Genomic DNA, 20,696 nt, shown 5'->3' on the forward strand with positions numbered 1-20,696 from the left:
TTCTGATTGAATTTGTATACAACGGTACCTCTAAGTCTACCACAATCTGTTTTGGGACGCAGGTTGACCTCCACTTTCAAAACAAAATTTCCCATTAAGACAAATTACATTTGGAATAATTTGTTCCAAACGTCACATCATAAAACGTTTATTGATAACCATTTATAGCGTCACCATAGTCCCCCGTAGCAATGTCAGAATTTCAGTAAATACGAATAACAAACACTTCTATGAACTTAACAATAATCAAATGAAAATCCATAGCAAAAAAAAGAACATTCCTTACATTTACTCCTGTATTTGATTGTGCATTGTTCCTAACAAATTACGAACGATCGTAGGTTGAAACTATAAACTTAGGACCCCCTGTGCTTGGACGCTGCTGGGGTATTTTCTGCTTAGAATGTTCACTCACTTTATGGTAACCTTTGTTTACCACTGTTGTGCTTTGAATACAAAGTGTCGGAGTGGTTCACAAAAAGCGATCAAGTGCCTGTAAAGTCTAAATAAATGTGTCTTGAAAATTTGACAGCACAGAGAAGAGCGCGCTGACCCAGTCGGGTTTAAAAAGCTTGGCTGGGGTCACTTTACCTACCGCGAGCAGTCGGGAGGTCGAGGGAAGCTCTGTGCTACTTATGCAGAAGCAGATAGCTAGCAACAGCTTCGGCTGGCTACTAGTGCAACTGAACACGTTGCGGAGTCACTCCTACGTCAGGAATCATCGTCTGCACGGCAACAAATAAACTACATTTATAATAAGTGTCATACTCATGAAGGGATGACAAGAAAAGACGGAGAAGCAATGCTAAATACTAAGCTAACATAATACTGAAACGGCTAGCGCATTTAGCACCGCATTTAGCACCGCATTTAAGTGCTTGGGTGATTGATTACACTTTTCACCAACATCTGTCTGGAACGGCATTAAAGTGGAGCATATCCAACTTTGAACAGCAAAATTACAAGAAAATTAATTAGTGTATGACCTCTGGAGTGAAAATCATACTTGCTAAACTGAACAGGAATCGGAAATGGATTAACTTCCGTTATACAGGAGAAGTATATTAATAGAATATGAAATGTTCATAATTTGTCAGTAATATTATTTGTTTGTTTTTACAAGAATCCTGAGTTTTGACTTTTGGAGGTCTGCACGATAAATGTTCTCAAAATTGCATAATGAGTTGTTGTTGTTTTTAACCAATTAGGCTTTGCTTCTTGACAAGAAAAAGGTTGCTGCTATACACAGCTTGAATTGAAGGAATAAATAATTATAATAATTGTATCTTCATATTTTTATTGTTTAATACAACACTCGCTTCAGTTCCTTGGGATTAACTTGTTAATGGGACGAAAAAAAAACAATCAATTATTAAAATAAAAAAATCAATTATTAAAATAATCGTTCGGTGCAGCTGTAGTCTGAAAACCATAGTATGCTGTATATTTATGCTTTAAACTCTAAAATACTTGTGGGGGTCAATTACTCCTTATTTCCCCACTATTCGAGGCAAGTGGTTCCTGACCAAGTCAAGGGTCAATAAACAAACCATAGTTCACATGCATTTCCAAAGTCGAGTCCAGTCGGACTCGCCCAATAATTCAATATGCCATGTAAACATATTGACTGTCTGTCCCTACAATGTGCCAAAATCAATGGCCAGAAAACGTGGATGTCTATTACCGCGTTGAACTATTTTAAATAAAGTCAGTGTTGTAGGATGGATTGTGAATGCATTAGTGAAGGCAACTCCAGAGGTGCACAATACAGAACATCCTGTGGCAATCCCAAAATGTCCAACAAACCCAAGGACTAAATGATGGTAACACCTGTTTCAACGTTCCTGACATAACCCTATTGTCCTCACAGTATAAGCAGACATGCCGCCATTGTGTCATTCTTGTGTTTGTATAACCATATTAGCGTGCAGCGCGTGTTTCCACTTGCACACTGTGCTGCGCCAATGTGCTTCTGTTAAATATGCATGCTTGAAGAACTGAAGACAAAACATTGCGGCGCAGACGGGTGGAGGAATATCCATATCGTAATAACATCACAGCACATTAGCTCCGGCCGCATGCAGTGAGATTTGATTTTGAGTAATGCGCTCTGATTTATGCGATTGGAGAAAATCACGTTTGACATTTTTATGCGTTGGGAGGAATCCGTAAGGAGTTTAATGAGGTTATTAAAATAAGTGAGCATACAAAGCCACGGCCAATGAAACGATAAGACGAAGAATCAATAAACGCATATTTTTTTATAGAAAATGAGCAATTTCATTTTTTAATATGTTGACGCATTTACACGCTCACTAAGTTGTACAAAGCACCACTAATGAGGTCCCTCTATATCTTATTAGCAACTTATCATGTTCCTTCACTGCGGAGTGCGCTCAGAATGCCAATCATTCATTCTCCAATCAACTTGCAACAACCAAAAAACACAATTCAGATTTGCAGATGTCCACATTAATGCCGTCTTCTGTGGATGCTAATTAACCTCTCGTACGTTTTGACGAGAAACCGCGTACAAAAATAGAAATCAGTCGCAGAACTGGGGGAGAGGGGTGGGCAAAAGCTGTCGTAATGGATTGCGTTATATTTAACAGATATTACATTGTGTCCACCTCCTCAGGCTTCTATCATTAGCCCCCCCCCCCCATCTATTTCTCAATCGTGTCTGTCATTTGAGAGCAGGCTGATTGTGTTAGAAGGTAGCTGATTGCGATGATGAGCACAGTGCTGCTGATGAGAAGAAGATGGGGCCATCTTAAGGGTGGGGGTGGGCCGTGCAGGGGGAAATGTGCTGTCAGTAACAGCCGACGGTGACGTAAGGCTGTTCAAACACACCGCATTATTCCAAATGAATAATCTGTGAACTCATCTGTAGTCCAACTGTAGCCCTTGAGCAATGTCAAACTCGCATGTGAATCCAATTTTAATGAGGCTGTTCGCTCAACCGAGCTAATCCTGGTCTTTGGACTATCACCATCCTTACTTGTGTTGACGAGGATCAATGGTACTGATATTAAAATTAAAATAAAAATGATGGCCATTTTTACTATCGTTGCATTTATTATAATTGATTACAATTATAATATTATTATAAAATATTTATTTACCACTGCCATTTTAACAAAGCAAAATATAAATTGAAAATCACAAAATCGGAGGGATCTGTCCCAATAGGGTACCGCAAGATACACGTCACCACAATTAATATTCATGAGTCGAGCGAGGGGGTCAAACTCGGCGGGCCAGTCATGCAAGACGGATGTAAACAGTCTACTAGCGAGATGCCTACTGCGCTAAATCTACTAATTCTGTCCGAGAATGACATCCTTGGTGCCAAATTCGCTGGTATAGACGTCGAAGAACATACAAAATGTTCAATTATGGAGATGGCTGAAAAAGATCAGGAAAAGACAACAAGCTATCCTTACTTTAGCGCCATATTCACTGTCTGCCATATCTGGTTGTCTTGCGTCTTTGACAGTTGTTGGGGGGGACGGATGCGTGCGGCGCACTTAAAATCCGCACATTCGCATATTCACCAATGTTTAAAAATAAATAAATACGTTTGTTCGCACCAGCTAATCGGCTTCGGGAACGGATTGCAAAGTCACACTTGGTGTCCTGTACAGGTCTGTCGCCACCCGGAGATAGCGGTAAGTGTTTCCGTGTTTAAAATTGTTGATAGCAATTGTGCTAGCATTAGCTAAAGTATTTAGCACGGCCACCGGGATGCCGGTGAAAAAGTGGAAGCGTTCGAGGGGCTCTTATAAAAAATAAAATAAATAAATAAAAGGGGAAGGTGCTGCGGGAGAAAGAGTGGCTCACCTGTACTGCAGTACACGGCAGTTCTGTCTTTTTTTTTTTATCCGCTTAAATGTTGTACACCAAGCGACGCTGGTGTGCGCAATGGCCCTGGGAGCAACTGCGACCGACCTGTGCAAACTGACACTCCCCCCCCCCCCCCCCCCCCCCCCCCGCGTTCGCTGTATAATTCAAACAGACGCTTGCTTGCAGTGTTTTGTTTTTTTTGCTCGCGTCACCACAACATCCTATATCTGCCATATTCTTTCGGCTTTAATTTTATTTTAGGCCGAATGCCGAAAATGGCAAAATTAGCCATTTTCGGCCGAAAATTTCCGGTGGCCGAATATTCGGTGCATTACGAGTATACACCATAGAGATGTGATCCACCAGTAATTTAAAAGAAGCAGAAGAAGACCAGGAAGCGACTGAGTTTTCTTTTGTAATTATTGATAAACCGTGGGGTTTCTTTGCTGTTTTCCATCTAAAATAACATTAATTTTATTCACATCTTTAATTCATTCCCAAAAGATTTCTGTTTTGTTAGAGTTTTCAATTAACCTAGCACGTATATACATTAAATTGATGAAAACCACATAATAAGAAGTAAAAACAGATGGGAATCACTAGGGGTGTTAACAAATTTTTATTCCGCAATATATCGCGATATTACAGCGCACAATTCCCGCATCGATTCAATATGCAGCCAAATCAATTTTTAAAGATCAATTTTTGATGGAAATATTCAACAAAATGTCTTAATTAGAGTTTAATGTTATATTAATGGAACATTAAGCCTTCAAATTTGATTTGTTTGTTTGTTAAATACGGTTGACCACAGTTATAAGCCTGAAGTACATTTTCATACAAATCTTACAGTGTACATGTACAAGTTTATTGATTCGTATTTTCAAAATGTGAGCAAAAAAATATTTGCATCGGGATTAATCGGTATCGAATCGAATCGCGGCCAATGAATCGTGATACAGATCGAATCGCAAGCTACTAGGCAATTCCCACCCCTAAGGCTCATTATCTATTAATAGACACACATAGATGCACGATCGGGGGTACAAGGTGGTCGCCAATTGCCTACATCACATGCGTGGCCGACTACATCACCCGCAAGGCGAGATCTTGCAGTTTACCGCTATAAACACGCTCTGCGTGCGCCAACCTCATCTCTCGGCACCCAGCGAATCAATATGCTTCTGCAATGTCAAACATGTGTACGCTTCCAACGCAATGATTTTAATAGCAATGAGCAAGAGGAGATCGGTGCGGCTACGTTCCATCCCACACCGGCACTTACGCCTTATTCTGCTCGGCTAGGAAATACCAAAAGACAGAAAACGGCACCCATGTGCACAGTTAGACTGTGCTTTATGTGAAAATAGGACCCTTTACTCCAAAATTTGCCTCTTATCTCTTCATGCTTCTCTCTTTTTCAATATGAAGAGCCAAATTCAGATGATTCATGTATTTACCAAACTTTTACCATTTTGTCCAAAATTTATAATAATATAATCCTGCACAAATACATTTTGACATCATACTCTACCTATGTAAAACATACTTATTTGGTTTATAATAAATAAACAATGTGCTAGGTTGTGTTTGCCTTTATGGCCACTGGGTGTCATAGGTAATGATTATTTATTTTAAAAGTATTTTACGTGTTGTACTTCCAAAATACAGTAGCTGAATACTGTCACTTGTGTCACTTAAATTATACTAAGAGGAAGTTTGTTTGGCTTAGGATAAGCATAAATATGTATTTTGATCAAATTTGTATTTTGAAATACAGTGAAGCCATACCTCTCCAGCCTTGTGTACCTTCGTAGACACTGTATGCATTGAAAGTGCTGTCATTATTGAATAATTAAATTTGTTTTAATAATATATCGATTAATCGACTAATGTGATTCATTTTAATTTTGCATTTAAGTGTATTACAAAAGCATGTTCCCCCGATTACTGTTTATCGTCCAGTGATTGATGTTTACTTCATACTTCGTATTTGTATAGTGATTACAAATGTTAAAATGTTGAAAATGTTGTACTATGTTACCGACTCGGTCATTGTTTTCCAAATTAAAACCGATGTTTGCTTATTTTCTTTAAAACATAGATAATCAGTCTTCTTTCATGAAGGACTACAGAAATCAGTGAACAATTACTGTTGATATGCTGAAATCAGAGGATTTGGACAATTTTAAGTTAAAAAATGGCTCCAAACGATTACTCGATTATTAAAATAGTTGTCGATTCATTTGATAATTGATTACTTTTTACATCTCTAGACTTGATTGAGATTGGTTCATCGACATCCAGTCATATATATATATATATATATATATATATATATATATATATATATATATATATATATATATATATATATATATATATATATATATATTAGGGGTGTGAATTGCCTAGTACCTGGTGATTCAATTCGTATCACGATTCATATGTCACGATTCGATTCGATACCGATTAATCCCGATACGAATCTATAAATTGATTACTGCGATTATTATTATTAATTTTTTTACCCAAATTTAGAAAATACTAATCAGTAAACTTGTACATGTACACTGTAAGATTTGTATGAAAATGTATTTATCTGAAAATGCAGGCTTATAACTGAGCCACTGCATTTAACAAACAGGTTGCAGTCTGTTTCATGTTTGTTTCAGCACTGAAATAAAATATTAAGGCTTAATGTTCCATTAATATAACATTCTTCCATGCTTAATGTGTGAATCCTAACACTAATAAGTAAGACGTTTTGTCGAATATTCCCATAAAAAATTGATGTTTAAAAATCGATTCGAGAATTGTGCGCTGTAATATCGCGATATATTGCCAAATAGATTTTTTCTAACACCCCTAATATATATATATATACACAAAGTTATTTTTTCCAAAATTGCAGCCTTTGCTACTTGAAAATTGTATTCTACTATATTGGGAACAAACCAACTCTTAAGTCAAGGCACCACTGTAATCACTCAATAGGAACTGGAACATAAACGGGAAATTCAGAGAACACAACAAAGAGTATTTGGTGCTGAAGCGTTATGCTTTTCAGACTATTGAGAAGTAGAGGCCCTCAGCGGCAATCCGAATCCTCGAGGCAACATGACGCCACTTATCTCTGTATTCAAAGACACATTTGGCAAAATCGTACCTATTGGACTGGAATTGCGTGACATGGAGCCAGCTTGAGTGGCCGAGAAATGAACCTTGTTATGCGTCCTGACACCGGGGCCACGCACCCGGGCAAATAAAAACATGACTCTCACTTACTGCCCGCCTGCGACCACGGGCCCATACATCAGCATTAGAAAAGGGTCTCGGCAGCCTCAAGGTCAGCTCAATTTCCTCCAACTGTTATGAAGTATCCGAATCACAGCGAGCGAGGGCAGCCACACATGTGCGAGCAAACGATTTAGGGAGGCGGGGAGCCAAAGGAGGAGAGGTGATTTGTAATACAAAAAGAGGAACTGTGACGAATCACTCAGTGAGAAGCATGCAAGCCTCTTGTACAATAAGGATGTGCCGGTGTGGGCATTAGGGAGAAAATGTCTTAAGCCTACTTGCGCATTCTATTCATTGAATTTTTGTTGTTGATGTAAACGAGCCAAAAGCCTTGTTAATTGCTCAAGTGGAGCCAGTTAAACTATAAAGTAATCAAAGCTTCAACATAAGTCTTTGAGAGAATGCGAGTACAACGCTGAAAATTCACGAGAATCAACTTGGAAGCGACCTAATGTTTTTGTTCCTCTGATGAGCCCTGGCTCCATTTGCCGCATGCCCAAGCAATTTGATCAATTACACAGAAGAACAAAATCGGATCGTGCGTGTGTGTGTGTGTGTGTGTCTCCTTGCAGCCTGTCATCCTTGGTTGCCTCACCGGCGGAGGTTTGACATCTTCAGCTAAGAGTCAGGGGAAATAACAGCAAATTCACTTAATGGCACCACCTCATCTATTGCTCATACGTGGGGGGGAGGGGTTTTTTCTTGAGGTGCTACAAAATGGCCGTGTGCTCGCCAGGCTGCTGTCAGTGAGGGTGTGTGGGTAAACACGGCGTATGTTGCGATCCACCGCTGGCTTTGATGGGAGCATCAGCTGTCATTTCAAGTCAACTCTGACCCTACGTAGAAAAACAAATGGCATTACCACAACTGGCTTTTTTTTCCCCTTGCTTTTTTGAACGTGATGACAGCGCAATCAGGTTTGGTGTATGCGTGGGGTCGCGCTTACAGGATGTGCTCTATGACATGAATACTTGACTGCAGGGATGCATGTTTGCCCAGTTGCATATGTGCTTTGCAGAGCGCTCGTGGGAGTGTTGCCGAGCCAGAGACATGCTGTAATAATGGCCTCGCTCCATCTCAGTTTCAGGTACTGCAGAACAATCCGGGGGAGATCACAGCAGCTGGCAGTTTATTCTTGTCATCCCTTCATACTATGTCAGGCAGAAACAAAAATCCGCAGTATGAATTCACATGTAATGGAACATAAGGTGTTCCACAGGGTTCAATTGTGGAGCCTCTGCTGTTTTCATTGCATCTCCAGCCGTGGTTGTTTTAAATTGCTCTATAAATGAGTTGAGTCAGCGTCCTAACTGCATGATTTGCAATGCCTAGTCTGCCAATTCTAGTCCAGTGCAACTAGCTATCCTTAAGCTACATGGAGACGGGAAATACAAGAACACAACGCTTTCTGAATTCAAGGTGAAGAGAGCCAGTATTGATGGAAAGGCTACTCATTTTGTTCATCAGTAAACCCTATGTCTATGTCTTAAATTGGATTTTCCTCAGTCTCTCCTTTGGTCTCTTGAGGTCTCCCTGATTTGTTGGAATTTAGATGTTTCTGGGGTTGGTGAAGGACTCTGGTTGGTGGCCCGGTGGGTGGTGTCTGGTCGATGCTGGATTTCACTTTCCTTTCTTTGGTCCTTCCTCGGGTCTCCTGACGGCGGTGTTCGGTTTAGGTGAACGGTATGGGATTTTTTAATAGGTTTTTGGTGAACTAATGAATACACAAACACGCACGCACATACATATATTCACCCACACACAAAATAATTTAAAAAAAAATAAAAAAAAAAATTAAAAGGAGAGCAATGATGATGACATGTCAAATCGGTACAATTACCAAATGAATACTGAGCTCTTAGAAAAAATAAAAATAAAATGGATTTTTTTTTCTGAATGTAAATAGCAATTAACCGGTTTTACGATTAACCGTGGTTTTTAAACGTCAGTATTAAATAACCGCAAGCGTTTAACAACCGGTTATTTCCGCTCACGTGCCATGCAAAACGAGCCAAGCAGCATAGTTCTAGGCTCTTCTGTTTCCGCACGGACCATTTAGCGGGCGCACCACAACACAGGGCTCAGCTTTGAATGCCCCCCGGGGAGAGATGCGTACCCGACGGCTGTGGGTAGGGTTCCGAGGCGGAAAGGGGAGGCCAAAACGATTTCAGTTTATTTTCAGTTATTTATTGTTGTTAAAAATAAACATTTTCAAAGAATGCTAATGTCTACAATAATAACCGTAAAAAAACGTAAAACCGTATTTTTCCCTCAGACAATAATCGTACCCCAAAATCTAAAACCGTTGCACCCCTAAATGTAACCGAACCATTGAAAGAAAATAACTAAAAATAGTATTTTCTATCAAACAACCACATTCTAGGATGAAAACACAACTGGTCCTCTATTGATGTTCACTGCTTTGAATTGATTGGTGGGTTATACAAAATCTAGCGTCACAGTAAAAGCGCACCCGAAGAAAAACTCAAAGCAGCTTTAACTCCTGTCTGCACATTGAACTCCCACATTCATGAGCAGCTTTATTGTTCAGTTTGGTATGCCAGGAACATATTTCACATAGAAGTCAAAGAAATGTGCAGAGCTTAACGCAAAAGATTTATTAGAAAACCTTGAGTTTTGTTTCAGAATCCAGATTTTTCTATGGCATTCTATGCAACAAAAAACACTTTTGTTGATGCGGGCACACAAACATATCATTTTCTTAACAAAATAATTCAGGTGCAAAACTAAATACACCCCACTGAAAGTCTAAAAATGTCGGACGCACAAGAATTTGACCTGAGGTAAATTTGTTTACTTTGTTCTTGTACTCATTTTTACCACTCCAAAGCACCAAAGTGGTTCGAAAACAACACTCCTATTGACCTAATTAGCATTTTAGATACAAGTACACATGAGCGGAATAATAAGTCACACTTTGGGAATTTGCAGGGATTGTTAACAAAAAAAAAATGGGGGGGGGGGGGGGGCAACCCCACAAACAGCTGGCAAAAACCTTGAGAACAGAATATGGTGAATGTTAAAATTGTTCATCTTACAGTACTAAACCTTGAAGTTGTGTTTTGAAAAGCGGTTATGATGGCAAGTTGTTGTCAAATAAAATCTCCAAAAACAAAACACTCCAAGGTGGAATGAATAAGAGCGGCAGCTACTGCACAATAAATAAATCTACTAGCCTTGTATGAGTGAGGCCTTTTGAATAAAAGGCAGCGGTGTGCATTGGGAGACCAGCTGATAATGGCTGGGTAATAACTATCAGTGAGTGGAGCGGTGCAGGAGGATAAAGAGGGGCGGTGGGGCAACGACTCCTGTGTGCTGGCCAATTACAAAAAGCTCTCTTTGCTCTCCCATCTCGCCACGAGCTCGCCCGAGCCGTCTCCATCGCTTCCCTTTCTCTGCACCTGACGTTGCATGTGTCCTGTCACCAACCTCTCCTCATCACACTCAACTCCCAGCAGCCCCCTGAGTATACTGACATACGAGGCAAAATTGTCATGTTCAATCTTGCCACGGGACGAGAGGCTGTATCCAACATTCGCCGTTTGGCAAACGGAGTGCAGTTTAGTCTGCATTGCATCTACTGGTGTACTTTCGTCATCTTGGCATTTTCCGACAACCTAGAGGACGCCCTGTGGGCTGTGGCACAAGGTAACCCCACACAGAGCAGTCTTGGTATTGACAAATTTCTGGTTTGGGGGAAGGGACTGAAGATTGCCGATGGTTATGTGTGTGCTGTGCTGTGTTGGTCATCTTGAGTACTGCCCCTAAGTGGCCAAATCGGGTACAACATGAACAGCGCTCCAAATAAAGGCACACACAGACAAAGGCAAGACAAAATAAAATAATTTAAACAAAATCGATTTTGGGACATTTAAAATCGATTCTGAATCTTACCAAATGAAAATCGCGATTCTTGTGAGAATCGATTTTTGGGCACACCACTAATGTTCAGTATTATTGTGAATTGCGTTAAGTATTGTTTCAAATCAGGGCCAGTGCCGGTCCTGGCAGAGCCTCCACAACTTGGCCGTTGGACCACCAGTGCCACCACCCAAAAAGGCTTAATGTCGAACCCTAGGTGTAAATGTTAAAAACCAGTATGTGTGTATCCTGCTTTACAGTACTCAGACAAAGCCAGACACACATCCCTGACTGTATTCTGATGTCAGCCAATTACAAGCCTACCCTGGCTGCCCTTGACTACACTCTCCAACATCCCTCCACAGTACATGTCAAACCCCTCAGCACAGATTTTCTTTGCTCCTCGCGCTCTCACTTTTGCTAGCAATTCTTTTCGTCTGTCTTCAGGCCCTGAAATATTTAGCAGGCCCATCTGAATACACCTTCGGGCACAGAGTCAGGGCCGTCTACCTCTCCATGTGGAAAGCGATGACAGAGAGCGCACGTGCGAGCGAGAGTGAAGGTTGGCGTAAAAGCTCATCAACATTATTAAATCATCCCCCATGCCCCCCAGTAGTCCCTGAGTGGTCTTGGCTTGTTTTATTTCTCTGTCAAGGTTGGGTGGCCTCGGCTCCAAAGGGTTCGACTTTAGCTGCTCGCCTAGCTGGTGCAGCGCTAAGCAGGTGTCAGGGGAGTTTCTCCTCAATTAAGCAAAGGTAAAGCAATGCTTCTGACTGTGGCGGCGCCATGAATGCATTAGTCTACTTGTCACCAAAGGCTACGTACGACATGACAGACAGCTGGTTTCCTGAAACAACACCCTCTCGCACCAGGATTGTATAAATAAAGGCGTTAACACCGAAACATTCGTACAATTTGGAATTTTGTCAACATTTTCAGAATTTTTTTTTATACCGTCTTCCCTTTGTTTGTGTGTGCCTTTATTGGGAGCGCAGTTCATGTTGTACCCGATTTGGCCACTTAGGGGCAGTGTGGTTTCACGCGGTCTGATACACTGTTAAGTTGTAGCCACATTAGAGAGTAGAAGGAAAAATTCACCATTATGTTGTCACAATAACAGTTGTTTTTTTGCAGTGTGGAGCCGTTCTTTTTAAGTGATAGAGTAGAGCACTAATTAGCATTAGCGAGTCAGACTGGAGTAGTTAATTACGATTCCTTGAACATCTCTAAATTGAAGCAAAAATCATTGTCAATCAAAAATCGCTCATAATCGAAAATCGATTCTGAATCGAATCGCACACTCAAAATTCGGAATCGAATCGTGAGATATTCAAAGATTCCCACCCTTAGAAAATTATTTTATTTAGTAGTAGTAGTAGTAGTAGTAGTACTATATGAGTCTGATTCATTGTTATTAGTAATTGATGTCAAGGAAGTATGTTGAAGTCAAAAAATAATAATCTTGACTGATAGACTAAGATTTTTGTAAGTCGAGGAGGAGCAACATTTAGCCTGGTTTCGTCTTTGCAGCATCTGCATGCACAGGCGCAGTTTGGGTATATTATTCTTTTGAAATCAAATCATTCATAATGTATTTTTTTTTCGGATAATACGAGAGTTGAAAAAGATATTACAGTGTTTTCGGATCATAGTTCATTTGATAGTGGCAATTTCAACTAACAATATTTATTAGAGGCAAATCTATTTTTCCCTATTCTTGGCAGGGCTCGCTTTATTGTATGTTTTATGCTGGCAACAGTTCGACCCTGAAAAGGATTGCGTTCGACCTTACAGGTTCCACTGCTGAAATCTCTAGATACTGCAATTACAGTGCATCAGTAGAATCAATACAAATGCTACTTCAGTTAGGTTAATGAGTTTTTGTCGGCAGCATTGAGTGGGTGACCCTGAAGAAGGGCGACTCCTTGCAGAGTTAATTCAAGCAGGAGGAAGTCAACATGACACGCTGGTGAGTCTAGTAAGGGGATATTTTGTTTCTGTTTTGTTTTTCTAACCTGAGAGAGAAGTCACTTTATATAAAAAAAATAATTAAAAAAACATGAACACACATTAGCCTATCATCGTTGGAGGTGAGCATTTGTGAAAATAATTATATCACCATTTTAGGGCTGCCAGTAAAGATTAATCTGCCTTCATTTTTTGGATGTAAAAAAAATAAATTTTTATTAATTATGATTCTGTTACTGATTTGGTCCATACATGTCATAAAATAGGCAAAAAGTAGATGTTTTCCATAGTACAAACAAAGGATCATTAGGATTCAATAATTCTGCCTGCATTAAAGACTACAGAAATTGGATTATTACTTATTGGCGAGAAGCTCAAATTCCAAGCATTTGGACAAATAAAAAAAAAACGATGATTTTTCCAAAACATAATGATCAATTAATTTGTTTAGTTGTCCATTCCTCGTCGCACCTCCACAGCATTGCAAAATCTCTACCAATATGCCTCAAAGTAACAACCAACGGCACACTACCGGTACCACTAAATGTCAATCTTGACCAAGCCGGCAAACAGAAACCATCCTGCTCTCTTACAGTAAGGGACGATGGAAAAAAAGTGAAAACTGTCAAGAGCAGCAATAACGCCTTCCTTCGCCAGTCTTTATGCGAGTAATATAGCGTGCTGTACTAGCGCGAAGGAAAGATGGACGGCTTCACTCTCCACAGGCTGTTCGCTGCCTCTTTCCCAGATGAAACACGTCAATGTAAAGACACATGAACGCAGCGGCCTATCCTCCATTTTCTCCTCCTCCTCCTCCTCCTCCTCCTTTAGCAGAGGCAGGGCGAGTGATGCAGTAAATACAGATGCAGAGTGTGCTGCGGAACGCTGGCTGTCTTTTATCTAGCATGAAAGCGTCGGCCGGTGCCGAAAACCAAAACGCCGGGGCGCGGGGAAAAAGCATTGCATTGCTTTTAATAAATTGCCGGGGAGAGCAGAAAAGGGGGCAAGTCAGCTCTGTTCTGCATTGGCCTGGGCAGGCTTGGGGAGGGAGAATCAAATTGGAGTGGGCGCCCCGCCCCCTCAGGCACAGGCTGGTAATATGCCACGCAAGTATCCACGGCGTCCAATGTGTGCAGGTACAAAAAAATAAATAAAAAAACACCGGGCTGAGCGCTGGATCCTGTTAAAGTCGGCACCTGCCACTGGAGCTGCCAAGGTCAATTAATTATGCCTCCGTTAATGTTGTCAGACAACAAAAGGGAGCTCTGAGCTGACACAAACAGCTGCTCCGTTTCAGAAAATCAAGAATGAACATTTGCCATTTGTAACGTGGCACATATGTGAGGCTTCTCTCCTCAATAATGTAACCCCATAAATGATAAGTCATCTAAAAAATAGGCTTTGCCGATTCTTGGCACCGTTACCTCTTAATTCTGCCGTTCATAGAGTGCGCGCGAAAGAAAGATAAGGCAGCCTCTGCTGCTTTAGAAATTGACAGCTTTTTTGTTCTGATCCCACAGCTGTCACGGGAAAAAGAGAGCGCGAGTGAGAGCGAGGCCGTCAGTGGCGGCTCACATAAGCATAAAAGCCCTGTTAAACACACACACGCCCCTTGACACTGCAGCAGAAGTCGAACAACGGGGTTGGGCTCCAGGTGCCCCCATGAGGACACCGCTTAGATGCACATTAGAGCGGGATGCAGATTGGGGCGGTGGGAGGGAGGGGGCGGCATCACGGAAAACCTGGTCAGTGTTTAGAATCCCGCTGCAGCGCCGAGGCCACTAACACTATTACCGTTACCTTGCTTATAATCCCATTATGAGCGGTGTGTGCGCTCGTCAATCAGCCGTTTTCAATGGAGTCTTCTTTGTCGCCATTACCGCTGCAGTAATTGGGGTGGCGCTATGGAGAGCCAGTGCAGTTTTTCCTCCATGTGAGAGGTCAAGAGGAACGCAATTGGTTGACAATGATTGCGCTCCGGCTGATTAGGACATGGGCTGCCTTTGAATTGGTTGCCGTGCTTAGACGAAAACCTCCAAAGAGTAGTGGTAGAGCTGACGTAGAAAGTGGCAAAGGAAGACGAGCAATTTCATGCGCGCTTTAAAGTGAAAGTCAACCGTAAACATTTCTTGACAATAATATGTTATATGTGACCTCACTCGTCTAAAGATGACATTCTGATTAATATGACATTTGTGGAAAATACAGCCATTTTGCCACTTACTGAAAATCCAGAATCTTTATTGTCATTATGCAAGCATAACAAAAAAAAGACTCAAAACATAAATAAATAATTAAAAAGTGCAGACGAATTGTGCAAATAGGCAGATATTGATGACATCAATGTTGCTCAGGGCTCAGGCAACAACCAATCACAGCTCACCTGTTTTACTGTTTGACGCTGAGCTGTGATTACTTGAGACCTGAGTAACTGTGATGTCATCTTCAGTCGACAGCAAGTGGCAAAATGGCTGCCCCCTGAGATGTTTGCGAATTAGCGGCTATTAGCCCGCGAGCTAACCAGCTAGGTCGCGAATTACCGGCTATTAGGTTAGCCCGTGAGCTAACGGTTAGCTTGCGGGCTAACCCCAATACCCGTTTTTTTTAGCGGCTATTTGGGAGTTATCCCGGGGTTAGCGTGTGGGTGAATGGTTAGCCCGAGAGCTAACAGTTAGCCCGCGAGCTAACAGTTAGCCTGCAAATTAGTGGCTATTTGGGAGATGGCATTATAGTTGATGCAAAAGCTGATGGCAAACATGTTGCAAATCACAAAAGCTGTTTAATAAACATGTGCTTGAAGGCATTTAACCAGTCAAGTGCTGGAGTTTTTATTATAATTTTATTATAAAAAAATCTGACACCATTTTTTTTTCTCTCCTGCAAATGTATATCGGCTTCAAATATCGGTTATTAGCCTCCCTGACAACAGATAATCATATCGGACCTGAAAAAAAGTATATCGGTCTATCTCTAGAAAAAATGACAGCAATATCACAGAGAGATAGCGCTGCCACGCCTCAAACTAGGTTTGTTAACAGCTACATTCTAGGATCAAAGGCTAGATTTATCCTACTGGAACAAATCTTTCCATAACTGAGACAAATATGATTAGGATGTGTTTATGTCAACATCAGGCTGTGACAACACAGAAGTAAGCAATACATACATCAAACCAATATGAATGAGAGTAACCTCCACATTACTCCAATGACTGCTATCAGTTATACCATATTTGCATTATAATTCATGGTCAATGTTGTTTATGACAGATTATTATTTATTTATTTTTGCAGTATGTTAATTTGTGCTGTTTAGAGTGTCCATACAGCACTAATTGCTGCATTTTGATGACAAAATATATTCTTTATGTGTTTACGCTAGACTTCAGGTGCTTGATAAGCCCCCCCCCCCACCCCTTGAGCTAATAGGATTGCATTGGCAGATATCCACCACGTATCCGCTATGTATAGCTACAAGAGGTCCGATTTTCAAGCAAATGTCATCTATTTATTTCCCTCTTCTCTCATTCTCATGTGATTTGATGGACACGGAGAAAGTGAATTGCCCTTGCCTGCCTGAACACAATAGCACAGGACGGGCGGAATCAATCTGATGAGTTGACGATTGATTGTTGACTAACAGCTTCTTGGCAGCAAACAACCGCGGCACTATTGATTTACGATCAACTAGTTTGTAGCCAGAAGAAAATTATGACGTCAACTCATAACTAAGGGGTGTTTTTCTTCATTGGTTTAGTAATAGGAGGTCAGAACATCCAGAGATACACTGCAGTGAAATGTGCAACCCAAGTGCAGATTTTTTCTCAAACTTAATGGGAACATTACTTTGACATTATAAAACAGACAGTCAATAAACGAAAAACTGGAGACAGGGTTGCACATGAACAATGAATGCGGGAAAAGGGATGTCTCTGGCGGGCTAATTAAGTAGAAATCATTTTTAGGAAATGGAGGCATTGTTGCAATATTGCAAAAACAGATCAAACCTAAACCCAAAGCCAAAGAAATCCGTGCAGATGGGTCAGAGACAATTACGCTTTAAAGAGTCAGACGCATTAATAAGTAACACACAAAATGGCTCCTCTCGCCCCTGCGCAGGGATGGCAGCTCTTTTCCTCATCAGCGATTGCGGTGTTTACACAGAACGTGAAGTGCACTCCTGACTGAAAATGGAGGGGAGTGGAGCGCATGAGGAAGCACAGGAGAGGTTATGGGGAGACGGACGGCGACTCGGGGAGGGAAATGTCGTGAGAGCGAGATGACGACGGGCGTGAAGGATAAACCCGCGGAGGAAGGCAGGGAGGCATGCACTTATTTGTGGAGGCTTTAACAGTCTTGATCCTCAATAAAGAGGTGAAGCTGATTAGGTTGATATCAAACGGCCGCTTAGAACGGCGCGCTTGTCGCTGAAAGCACAAATCACAGTGGAGTCGGGTTTCGCCTCCTTTCCATTTGAAAAGGCGCCGGCTCCCCCCCCCGCTCGTCTTTCCTGCTCGCCTTTATTCAACACCACGCAGCCTCGTAAAGCAGCGGCCCTGTCAGAGTGACAGATGCAGACACGACCGCTGACCTAAATCACTCTTTTCCACCACATTAACCCTCGTGCCCCATCCACCTTTCACACAAAACACAGCAGCAGCAACAACAACACAACCAACACTACAATACCATCATGCTTTCGGCAAGTTGTCTCGCTGTGTCCTTCCTAAATGTAAGTTATTCTATACTATAGACGCCAAAAATTCATTTAAACTATTTATATTAGTTTAAAAAAAATCCACTTTTGCTAACAAGAGTATGAAAACATCGGATTTTTTTTTTTTTGGTACATTTAGAACAGATATAAATTTTTTGATTAATCATTAGTTAACTAGTGAAGTCATGTGATTAATTACAATTTTTTTTTTTAAATGATCGCCTGAAATTTTTTTCAAATAAGGGCCGTTTAATCGTAACTAATCGCATGATAATTTTATATAAAAAAATATAGGTTTTCATAAAAAATGAAATGAAATGATTCACATGCATTTTTGACGTCTATAGTCAATGGCAGTGAATGAGTTAACTACAGAATCTCTATGCAATCGGATTTGAAATGGTGTCAATCAATAGCATGCAAATTTCAAACAAATTAGTTGAGGACTTCGGGTCGATAAGATCAAGTGTATCAAGTGAACCCTGATTCATACACGGTTCACCTGTAGAACAAATCCTCAGCAATTTGCTTAAAAAAATCTAATAAAATCACATATTCACGGCTCACCATAGTTATTTGTGCTCTACAATTCTACAAGATGGCACCAAAGCCCTGGTTTGGCAATTGGTGTCAACGTATATTGAAGTGAAATATCTCAATTTGAGAGGGGCGAGTACCAATACCAGGTATCGTATCGTGTCGATACCTGTCCTTATTTCAGGACAGCCTCTTGAGACTGTTTTACAGTAAGGAACTAGAATAATATAAAATTGGCAACAATTTCATGTCATTTTAAGGGAAAATGCCATATTGGGATAGGTCCTTTTTAAAATAATCTGTCTTTTTTTAAGGGGGGGGGGGTGGTATTGGGTGTTTTCCTGACTCAAATTGAGGCAGAGGTGGTATCATCCTGACTATGGTAGATGACTACCGATGCCAAGTATCGGTATCAGTGCCAATATTATTTTAAGGTTTAAGGTATTATGGGTGGGGAATTTTATTTACTTGTGGTATCGGTATTTGGTATCAGTAGTGGTGACTACTCAAGAGTTGCGTATCGGTCGGGAAAAAAAGTGGTATCAAAAGTTCCTGATCCTGACCATGCGCCATGACGTGCATGTATTCTGTCAATTCAACTGACTCGGCTTTCATTTTCTTACAGGCAACATATAATAAGTCCATGTTTCGATAATAAGAACAATAGTTCCAATAAGAACATGACTTATCATTGGGGGTGTTAGAAAAAAATCGATTCTGCAATATATCGCGATAATACAGCGCGCAATTCTCAGTTTTTTATGGGAATATTCAAAAAAACGTCTTACTTAGTGTTAGGATTCACACATTAAGCGTGGAAGAATGTTATATTAATGGAACGTTAGCCTTAATATATGATTTTAGTGCTGTTCAGACATGAAACAGACTGCAACCTGAATTTTCAGATAAAACAAATTTCATACAAATCTTACAGTGTACAAGTTTACTGATAAGTATTTTCAAAATTTGAGTAAAAAATTTTTTTTTGCAAAAATCAATTTATAGATTTGTGTCTGGATTAATCGGCATGGAATCGTGATACAATTGGAATCGCCAGGTACTAGGCAATTCACACCCCTGCTTATCATGTTCAAGCATTCATTCATTATCAGTCACTCAGGCTGGAGGTGGCGAGCAATTAGGTCGAGGTGGCCGCCTCTGAATTTTGTACACAGGAAAAATCCCTTGTATATGTATCAAAAGTACGAGTGGTATCAGTATTGGTGAATATTTGCAAGTTGAATACGCGTACTGATATCAGTCTGAAAAAGGTGGCATCAAACATCCCAAATCTCGACTTGGTTGCTAGCATACATTATGCAGAGTCTTTGCTACATGTGTATCGAGCTAACAAAAACAAAAACCTCGGTGTTGCTTTGCAGTTGAGTACTTTGAAATATGAGTGTTTTGGATCAATCATCAAACCCTGTGCTATATTTACAGTTATAATTATTAAGGTGTTTGCTCACATTCTATTTTCTATTCTATTCCTGGCAGCAAAAGGCGAGGGATTATAATTATATTGCTTGAGAAACAAGGAAAGGAACGCAATAGGACAACTCTCCGTGTACCAAATATATTACAAAGGAAATGCATAACCTGTTTTGTCATACATAGTAGAAAGTATGTCACCAAAAAGGGAAAACCAAAAGCCTCGTATTGAAATGCCAGATAAATCCCGCAAAATGCAAGACCAACAGTTATGCGAACACATGCCGCCTACCTGCGTGAATTACAGTCGGATACTGCCACCCGTGCATGTCACAGAAATCCTGCGCGCACAAATGCTGTGCGCAGCACGGTCATGACAACATAGCAATCTCACGGAGGCGCTTTGTATGTTTCTGGCGATGCCATGACATCATTGTCACATCATGGCTTTCCCGTACATCGCGCCAGCTTTGATCTTCTTGCAGGCAAAGTGTTAACTGGTTTTACAGAGAAAAGCCGCGGATAATTTCTCTCGATTGACGCATGCATATTGTCTTTTGATTGAGTTTGCATCAGGTGAGCTATTATTACATGTAATAAAGATCGCACCTCCACTCGCATCAAAGTCGGGAGGTGTACTGGACGGAGGACTCCATGCATGCAGGGTAGGAAGGAATTTGAATACCGCGGCAAAAACATCAGTAAAAGCAGTGAAATAATAGCTGACAGCTAAACCAACTTCTAATTTATTTTATTTGTATTCAAGAAATTGTTATATGATATTAATTAACTCATTCACTGCCATTGACGGCTATAGACGTCAAAAATTCATGTGAACAATTTATATTAGTTTAACATTTTTTTTCATTTAATTTCATTTTTTTATGATAACCTAGAAAAAATTAATTCTACATTTATAACAGATATAAAAATTTGTGAGAAATCGTGAGTCAACTATTGAAGTCATGCGATTAATTATGATTAAAATTTTTAATCGTCTGACAAATTTTTCATAT

The sequence above is a fragment of the Leptonotus elevatus genome, chromosome 2 (genome assembly GCF_054856555.1).
Source record: "Leptonotus elevatus isolate MCC_2025b chromosome 2, RoL_Lele_1.0, whole genome shotgun sequence".
In the NCBI taxonomy this organism is placed as follows: Eukaryota; Metazoa; Chordata; class Actinopteri; order Syngnathiformes; family Syngnathidae; genus Leptonotus; species Leptonotus elevatus.